The sequence below is a fragment of the Bos grunniens genome, chromosome 21 (genome assembly GCF_055505025.1).
Source record: "Bos grunniens cultivar Pamir isolate PY7600 chromosome 21, Bosgru_T2T1.0, whole genome shotgun sequence".
NCBI classification, from domain to species: domain Eukaryota; kingdom Metazoa; phylum Chordata; class Mammalia; order Artiodactyla; family Bovidae; genus Bos; species Bos grunniens.
The window spans coordinates 12,710,048-12,718,690 of NC_141185.1; the positions used below are offsets into that span (position 1 = coordinate 12,710,048).

The 8,643-nt window shown below is 40.4% G+C and overlaps 1 pseudogene; it reads left to right on the plus strand.

The window, feature by feature from the left end:
• The first annotated feature begins 8,133 nt into the window (after positions 1–8,133).
• On the plus strand, positions 8,134–8,643 carry LOC147349100 (cytochrome c oxidase subunit 8A, mitochondrial pseudogene; annotated as a pseudogene).

The window sequence follows — 8,643 nt, forward strand, 5'->3', positions numbered from 1 at the left end:
TAATATCCAGTAAGTTGGCAACTGAATTCTTACTTAATACTGTTTAAATACCCGTTGGATTAAATTGTGTGGTGTCTACATGTTTTAGCTTCTGCTTCTGTTATGAAAATATATGTCAAGGTTTATGGACAATAACATTTCAAGGAACTGACATGAACAAGTGATGAAAATGAGGTGTTAAATTTAAAAATGGCAGGTGCTTCCTTGGTGGTGAAGTGGCTAAGACTCTGCATTCCCAATGCAGGGGGCCTAGGTTCCTTCCCTGGTCGGGGAACTAGATCCTGCATGCTGCAGCTAGAGTTTGCATGCCACAACCAAAGACCCAGCATGATGAAATGAAGATTCTGCACGTGCCACAACTAAGACCTGGTGCAGCCAAATAAATGTGTTAGTTAATTAATTTAAATTTAAGAATGGCAATTCCATGTAAGTAGAAGGAAAATGGGAATAGTGAGAAATACTGAAGGGAAGGAGAGCCCTTGAGAGATACCCAAGAAAACCTTGAATCCACACCTGAACTCAATATACAGACTTCTGGAGATGATACCACTCAACAGATAGATGTTTAACTTGTACCTTAAGAGAGTCAAACTGGGGTGTGCTTTTATGCTGGTGATAATGCTGTTTATGTTAACACACGTGTAAGTCTTTAGGTAAGCAACTTCTGTGTTGACTATAACAAGATATTTCATGTCATTCTGTAGTCAGACTTTGATTTTGCTTAACAAGGAACTATCAGATCCTTTAAATACATATATGTATATATTCCTAAAATGTGTGTGTGTGTGTATTCCTTTTCTGCTTGTCAGAGAGACTAAGGTATTTTTCATTTACTACACATATAAATGTTTCCTGATTCATTTTCATAGCTAAACTACAGGGAATAAAATCAAGTAACAGGTACCTATTGAAACACAAATAGTCACAGAATTTTAAGTTGGAAGTAACCTTAAAGATGATATGATTTACTCAGAGATGAATTGAATCTTAGATATTTTCCTTGAGTTACAGAACTTACTGGCAGAGCTGGGTTATACACACAGCCTTTAAAAGATTATCATAGTACTTTCGCAGTTACACATTCTGAAATCTGTAGCTTACAAAGTACATGGTATTAAAGAAATTGAATTTACACACCTTTTTATATGTTTAAAGTATTGTTTTAGTTGGAACATCAGGCTTCTACCAAGTACTCTTATGTAATTAAAACAGTACCAACTAGAAAAAGTTTTAAATGGTCAGAAATTACCTTGTTTGTTTAGTTTGTGATATGTCTCTACTATTGGAACTTCAGGTCAGTTACTGATTTACAATAATCTTTTATCTTTATACGTTCCTTAAAAAAACTTGGGACTTCCCTGGTGATCCAGTGGTTAAGACTCCAAGCTCCCAATGCACGGGGCCTGGTTCAATCCCTGGTCAGGGAACTAGATCCCACATGCTGCAACTAAATATCCCGAGTGCTGCAACTAAGACCTGGCACAGCCAAATTAAATAAATAAATAATTTAAAAAATAATAATAATAACTTAACCTGTGAAATTAAAATAGTTCATAGTTTTAAAGTAATACCTGAACTTTGCTCCTGAATATTTTATCTCCTTTGTTTAGTAAATATGTTTATAAAAAAGAAATACCAAGATATTCATGCTTGAGGTCTGGTGTTTGGAGGTCTGGGTTATAAGTCTGATGGATCTTTTTCTGATTCTAATACTGTCTTCATAAGTGAGCCACATGTATGACAAAAAAGGTTTTGAAGGTGTGAGGGGCTAGTTTGAAGAACCAGTATAAGAGAGATGCCTTGCCGATTTTCTAATCTGCTGCCTTTCAAAGGTAATAACGATAGCCACAGACGCACAGGACACAGTTAATGTCTGAAACAGCTCTGCAACTTTACTTTCATACAAGAAAGTCAACCCCACAGTCCTACCTAAAAATAATCTGGATGCTAGACTGAGATAATCTTTTAAAATATGAAACATGGAGTTCTAAATGTGAAATACATGGGCATATACAAATAGATGTGTGTTCTAAAAGTAAGTGCTTTTGTGTCACATTAAGAAATACTTCCAGTAAAGTTCTGTGACCAAGGACAAGAACTTTTACTGTTTTATAATAGGTTGCTGTTGCTTGGCTACAATATTAGTTAGGAAGTTTGAACAAACATTTCCTCCAGCAGAACTTTCTTGGCTTCTGAGATGTTAGGCCTCATACTGTCTTTCTGTGGAACCTAGCCCCCTGTACTGACTCCCTCATGTTATGAAGTATACTCTATTAGAATTATTTCTTCAAGCTGCTCAATTTTTGAAAAACTTTTATTGAGAAGACTTGTATTTTTAAGAAAATAGAGTTTATGTTTTCTTCCAAATGGGACAATCGGTTGGAGACATCTGTGGCTCTTGGTTTATTTTGTGGTAGTTTAATCTAGATCCTATTTAGCCTATTGAAGTTACACCTGTTCCTCAGTATAATTAATTCATTTTACAAATATAGTGTATCATTTTTTATGATACACTAACATGCTGCAGTAAGTGATATGATAACGTATAAGATATGATAACATACTGCAGTAAGGCGCATACACAAAACATCCTGAAAACACAGGCTTTCTAACTCACTTTCAACCACTATGCTGTGATAAAACGATTACAGGAAATTCCTGTTTGAACTTACCCTGGTGGGCGTCTGAGCACCACTGAGTAAAACTGTACTAGAGTTTGCAGTTATGTCACTATGGTAGTTACAAATAAATTAACATTGTTTGGGGAAATTATGGTCATTTTGTGATTTCGTCTTGCATATTTAAGTATATAGTAAGATTAGCATGTAAAATTATTAGAGAAATTGGAGGATATTTGTAAAATAACAAATGAGAAACAAGTTGGTTTTTGTGATAAAGTTGGGTTCTTTTCTCACTACTTTGAACATAATTTCAGGTAGATTCAAGATTTAGAGTATAAAATAATATTTAAAAAAACACAAAAAGTACTAAAAGAAAATGGACTAAGTTTTTTTTTTTTAATAGTATCAGAGTGAGTAAGGATACCTAAGCAAGACTTTAAGAAATCCAAACACTGTGATAGAAAAGATTAATAAATACATTTCAGTTCAATTCAGTTCAGTCGCTCAGTCGTGTCCGACTCTTTGCGACCCCGTGAATCGCAGCACGCCAGGCCTCCCTGTCCATCACCAACTCCCGGAGTTCACTCAGACTCACATGCAGCAAGTCGGTGATGAAGAGGGTTAGGGTTAGGGTTAGCCATCTCATCCTCTGTATTTATATGGTGGTAAACATTTCTGAACATTCTGTAAATGAGGTTAAGTAGAGTAAAGTATTTAGTGTTTTCAACAGAAATGACCAAGAACTAATATGCCTTTTATAGCTCTCACGTGTACCAGTCAGAAAGACAATAGAAATTTCACTTCAAATAAATGAAAATTAAAACCACAACGCAGTATCATTTTTTTACTTTTCAGACTGAAAGGTCAAAAGTTTTGATGCAATATTGAGCTGGAAAGGGTGTGAAATCTATAAGATGCTGGTGGTGAGAGTGTAAATTGGTATAAGCTCCTTATAAGTCAAGTTGACTCTCAAAATTTAAAGATGTGGTGCTCTTGGGCCCTATCAGCAATTGCTCTATCAGCAATTTCAGTGATAGAATTTATCCTATGGATAATAGCATACATATACACAGATACATTTACAAGATAATTGATTGCAACATTATTCTTGGTAACAGGATTGGTAGTGGTGGTTTAGTCAATAAGTCATGTCCATCTCTTGCAATGCCATGGACTGTAACCCGCCAGGCTCCTCTGTCCATGGGATTTTCCCCGACAAGAACACTGGAGTGGGTTACCATTTCCTTCTCCAGAACAGCAGATTATAAACAACCTAAATGTTTTATCAGCAGAAGACCCTAGTTAATTAAAGTAGAAGCATTTCAGTACAATAATTCTGTGCAGCCATTAAAAAAAAAGACCATGTGTTGTTAAGGATCCATCTCCAGGATATGATGCTAAAGGAAAACTTAGCAAAATACACAACAGTGTGTAGAATGCTTCTAGTGGAGAGTACTGGCTAGATACACATATAGTATCTCTGAAAGGAGAGTCGGACTGCATCTGGGAAGAGGGAGATGGGGTTGGGAGTGAGAGGGAGATTTTTCATTGTATCCTCTTGTTCTCTTTGCATTTTTGCCTGCCAATGCAGGAGACATGAGTTTGATCCCTGGTCTGGGAGGATCCCCCATACCTCAGAGCAATTAATCCCATGTGCCGTAAGTATTGAGCCTATGTTCTAGAGCCCGAGAACTGCAACTACTGAAGCCCATGCACCCTAGAGTCCCTGCTTTGCAAAAGAGAAGCCACTGCAGTGAGAAGCCTGAGCACCGCAACCAAAGAGTAGCCCCTGCTTGCAGCAGCTAGAGAAAAGCCTGTGCAGCAATGAAGACCCAGTGCAGCCAAATATTTTTAAAAAAGAAAGAAAGCATGTGCTACATATTTTTCCACAAAAGCAGGGGGGGAAATCATGCTTTAAAAAAATCCAGTTTTTTTTATTATTGTTTTTTGGCTGTGCTGGATCTTCATTGCCGCGTGGGGTGTCTTTAGCTGCAGTGATGGGGGAGGGGTGCTGCCTAGTGTGGCACACGGGCTTCTCACTGTGGTGGTTTCTCTTGGTGCAGAGCGTGGGCTCTAGGCTAGGCAGGTACAGCAGTTGTGGCTCCCAGTCTTTGTTGCTTCACAGCACGTGGGCTCTTCCCAGATCAGAAATCAAATCCATGTCTCCTGGACAGATTCTTTACCACTGAGCCACCAGGGAAGCCCCCCATGCTTTTTTTAAAAATTCATTTATTTTAATTGGAGGCTAATTACTTTACAGTATTGTACTGGTTTTTGCCATACATTAACATGAATCAGCCATGGGTGTACATATGTCCCCCATCCTGAACCCCCCTCCCACTTCCCTCCCCATTCCATCCCTCAGGGTCATCCCAATACACCAGCCCTGAGTGCCCTGTCTCAGGCATCGAAGCTAGACTGGAGATCTATTTCACATATGGTAATACACATGTTTCAATGCTATTCTCTCAAATCATCCCACCCTCGCCTTCTCCCACAGAGTCCAAAAGTCTGTTCTTTACATCTGTGTCTCTTCTGCTGTCTCACATATAGGGTCATTGTTACCATCTTTCTAAATTCCATATGTATGTGTTAATATACTGTATTGGTGTTTTTCTTTCTGACTTCACTCTGTATAATAAACTCCAGTTTCATCCATATCATTAGAACTGATTCAAATGCATTCTTTTTAATAGCTGAGTAATATTCCATTGTGTTTATGTACCACAGCTTTCTTATTCATTCATCTGCTGATGGACATCTGGGTTGCTTCCATGTCCTGGCTATTGTAAACAGTGCTGCGATGAACATTGGGGTACACGTGTCTCTTTCAATTCTGGTTTCCTTGGTGTGTATGCCAGGCAGTGGGATTGCTGGGTCATATGCCCCTGTGCTTTTAAATAAGGGCAGTTGAGCCATGTTAACAGTTTAAAACGTTGTTGTGTAAATAATTCAGGCCAGAAATTAAGCAATCCAGGCTTAAGAATGTCCACATTTCCCATCTGACTACTGTTATGTCAGAAGGGGAGTAGAAGGCAGTTTCTAAAGAGGTTAGGAGAGCTGGGCTAAGTATGAGATAGGGTAACTTTAATAAAAAAAAGGAGGTATTTCTAAAACTGATGGGCCTAGCTGTAACCCTCTATTGTTCAGTCGTGTCTGACTCTTTGCAACCCCATGGACTGTAGCATGCTAGGCCTCCCTGTGCCTCACCATCTCCTGGAGTTTGCCAGAGTTCATGTCCATTGCATTGGTGCGTTTATACAGTCCATTACAACTATATAAAAAGCTGTAACCCTCTAGCAAGTGCATTATTCTCAAAATATAAAAAGAATTTCCCAGTGTTAACTGTAACTATTCCAGTTCTCAGGTGACCTTTGGGATCAGAATTGCTCTATTTAAAGGCATGGCCCAGGAAACAGTGAATGCTAGACAGTAAGCCTCTATTTATATCTTTTAAAAAGTAGCAGCTCACATTGGAGCAGCACAAAGCTATTAGGTACAGTTTTAAATAGAAATTTACTCTCATGCCAAAATTCTGCTGGGAATAGAAGTAACTTCTAGAGGCACCATTACTAGTTTAAGTGAGTGCTTTAATTTAGGGCCAAGATATTGCCCGCTGATACCAGAGTGCTGAAGATGTCTTCTGTAGCTTTAAGATGTTGTCAAGATACTTGCTGCATTTGTTTGGTGGTTTAGGAAACCATTGTCTTCATGATTGTAATTAAAGAACTTCTAAGTGGTGACTCTGAAAACCTTGTTTGTGAATGTGGTCTTTGATTTTCTTGCATCAGTAAGAAAAATGCCAAGATAGCCAACATCACAAGAATTGTTGGCAAAACTAAATTGGGAGACTCATTTTAATCTTGGCCTTAAAAAGAGATTATCCCCACATGCTGAAACCTGAAAGAGCTTAATAACCAAAGTTACCTAGAACACGTGACACATTATGCCATGTACTTTGTTTTTGTTTGGAAAGTGGTAGTCCCACAGTAGTGTCCCACTCTGTGATACCATAGACTGTAGCCTGCCAGGCTCCTCTGTCCATGGAATTCTCCAAGCAAGAATACTGGCAGGGGAAGCCATTTCCTTCTCCAGGGGATCTTCCCGAGCCAGGGATCGAACCCGGGTCTCCTGCATTGCAGGCAGGTTCTTTACCATCTGAGCCACCAGGGAAACCCATGCAGTCAATAACCTTAATCTTTTTTCTCTCTGGAGAGTGAAGTAGATTGTTTTGTAGCCTAGTGAGAGTTGTCGAGTGGCAGTAAAAATCATTCATGTAGTAAGTAATCACTAGGCACCTACTATGTGCCAGGCACTGTTCTGGGCATAGGCTGCATGACATGAACAGACAAGTGCCTGCCCTTATGGAATTTAGATTCTGACAAAATGTGTAACATGTCATATGATGGGAAGTGCTCAGGAGAAAAGCAGGGGAGGCGGATGGTTGATTTTAAATAGGGTGGTCAGAGGCAGCCTCACTAAGCTGACAGTTGAACAGAGGTCTAAAGAACATGATGGAGCTGGTCAGAGCTGAGCATTCAAGCAGAAGGTACACTGAGCCCAGAGGCCCTGAAACATGTTTTTCTGGCTTGTTCTAGAATCAACAAGAAGACCAGTGTGGGTGGCATGGAGCAAGGGATGGAGGGGGGTGGTAGAAGATGAAGTCAGGGGCCACTTAGAACTTTGTGTGCCACATTAAGGACTTTGACTTTTATTCTGAGAAGGGAAACTATGGAAGGATTTTTGAGAAGAGTAACATTTTTAAATGATCCCTCACCACGTGTTTAATAGTAGGCTTGTAGGGGACTTGAGCAGATTCTGGTGGTTGGAGAGATCAGCAGCTTATCTTTAAATAGGTTAAATTGCAGGTGCCTGGTAAGATACCTTAGTAAATATCAGGTAGGTGGTTAGCTATTCAAGACTGGAGCTCAGGAAAGAAATTTGAGTTTTAAAGCCATGAGCCTGGATAAGATGACAAGGGAGTAGAAAAGAGAACGTGGGCATGCTATGTCTTAGAAATTGAGTAGATGCCCCAAAGAGGAACCAGCAAAGGGCATAGGAAAAGCTGGTGAGGCAGAAGACTAATAGAAAAGTATCTAGAATTGGGCTATTTAGCCACATGTGGCTGTTGAATTAAAATGTAAAATTCAGTTCGTCAGTCACACTAGCCGCATCTCAAGGCCTCATTTCATGTGGCTTCTGGCTGTTGACAGGGACAGGACAGATAGAGGACATTTCCATCATCACTAAAATTCTATTGAGCAGTACTGTTCCAGAAGCCAACAGAAGAAAATACTTCAAGGACAAGGGACTGTGTCCAAAAGTAATTTGAGGGGGAGTTCCCTGGTGGTCCAGTGGTTAGGATTCCATGCTTTCAGTGCCAAGGGTGTGGGTTCAGTCCCTGGTTAGGGAACCAAGATTCCCCCAGGGAATGGCATGGCCAAAAAACGTAATTTGAAGACAGACTTGACCACTGGGTTTAGTTATATGTAAATGACTGGCAACCTGTTGACAAGAGAGCGACTTTGATAGAGTCAGAGACAAAAACCTGACAAGTATATTCAGGATAAATTGGACAACAGGAATCAGGAAATACAGACACCTCGTTCCCCACCGTGAGCTGGGGCTGGCAGCTGTCTGCAGTCTACCTGGTGTGGTCCTGTCTACACTGACGTCCCTGCCACTGAGGGTCCTGACATGCCCGGCCTGCAGCTCCCAGTGCCCCACGCCCAGATCCATTCCAAACCACTACAGGAGCAGCTCAGGACCGTGGATGTTACCACTGGGCTCACCTCCTGCTTCCTGTTTCCTCCTGCCTGGCGCTGGGCCTTGGCCACACCTGGAGAACTACAAGAAGCAGGAGTCCTCTCCTTTATCTGTGACCTCACCACCCCCAGCCTGAACTGATCATGTCTGCTGCATTACTGGCTGACCTCCCCTAGAACTTGGCCTTCAGTTACAGTGACCTTCTGCATCTGACCTTCATGACCTCTCTCCATGGCTGATATCCCAGGACCACACA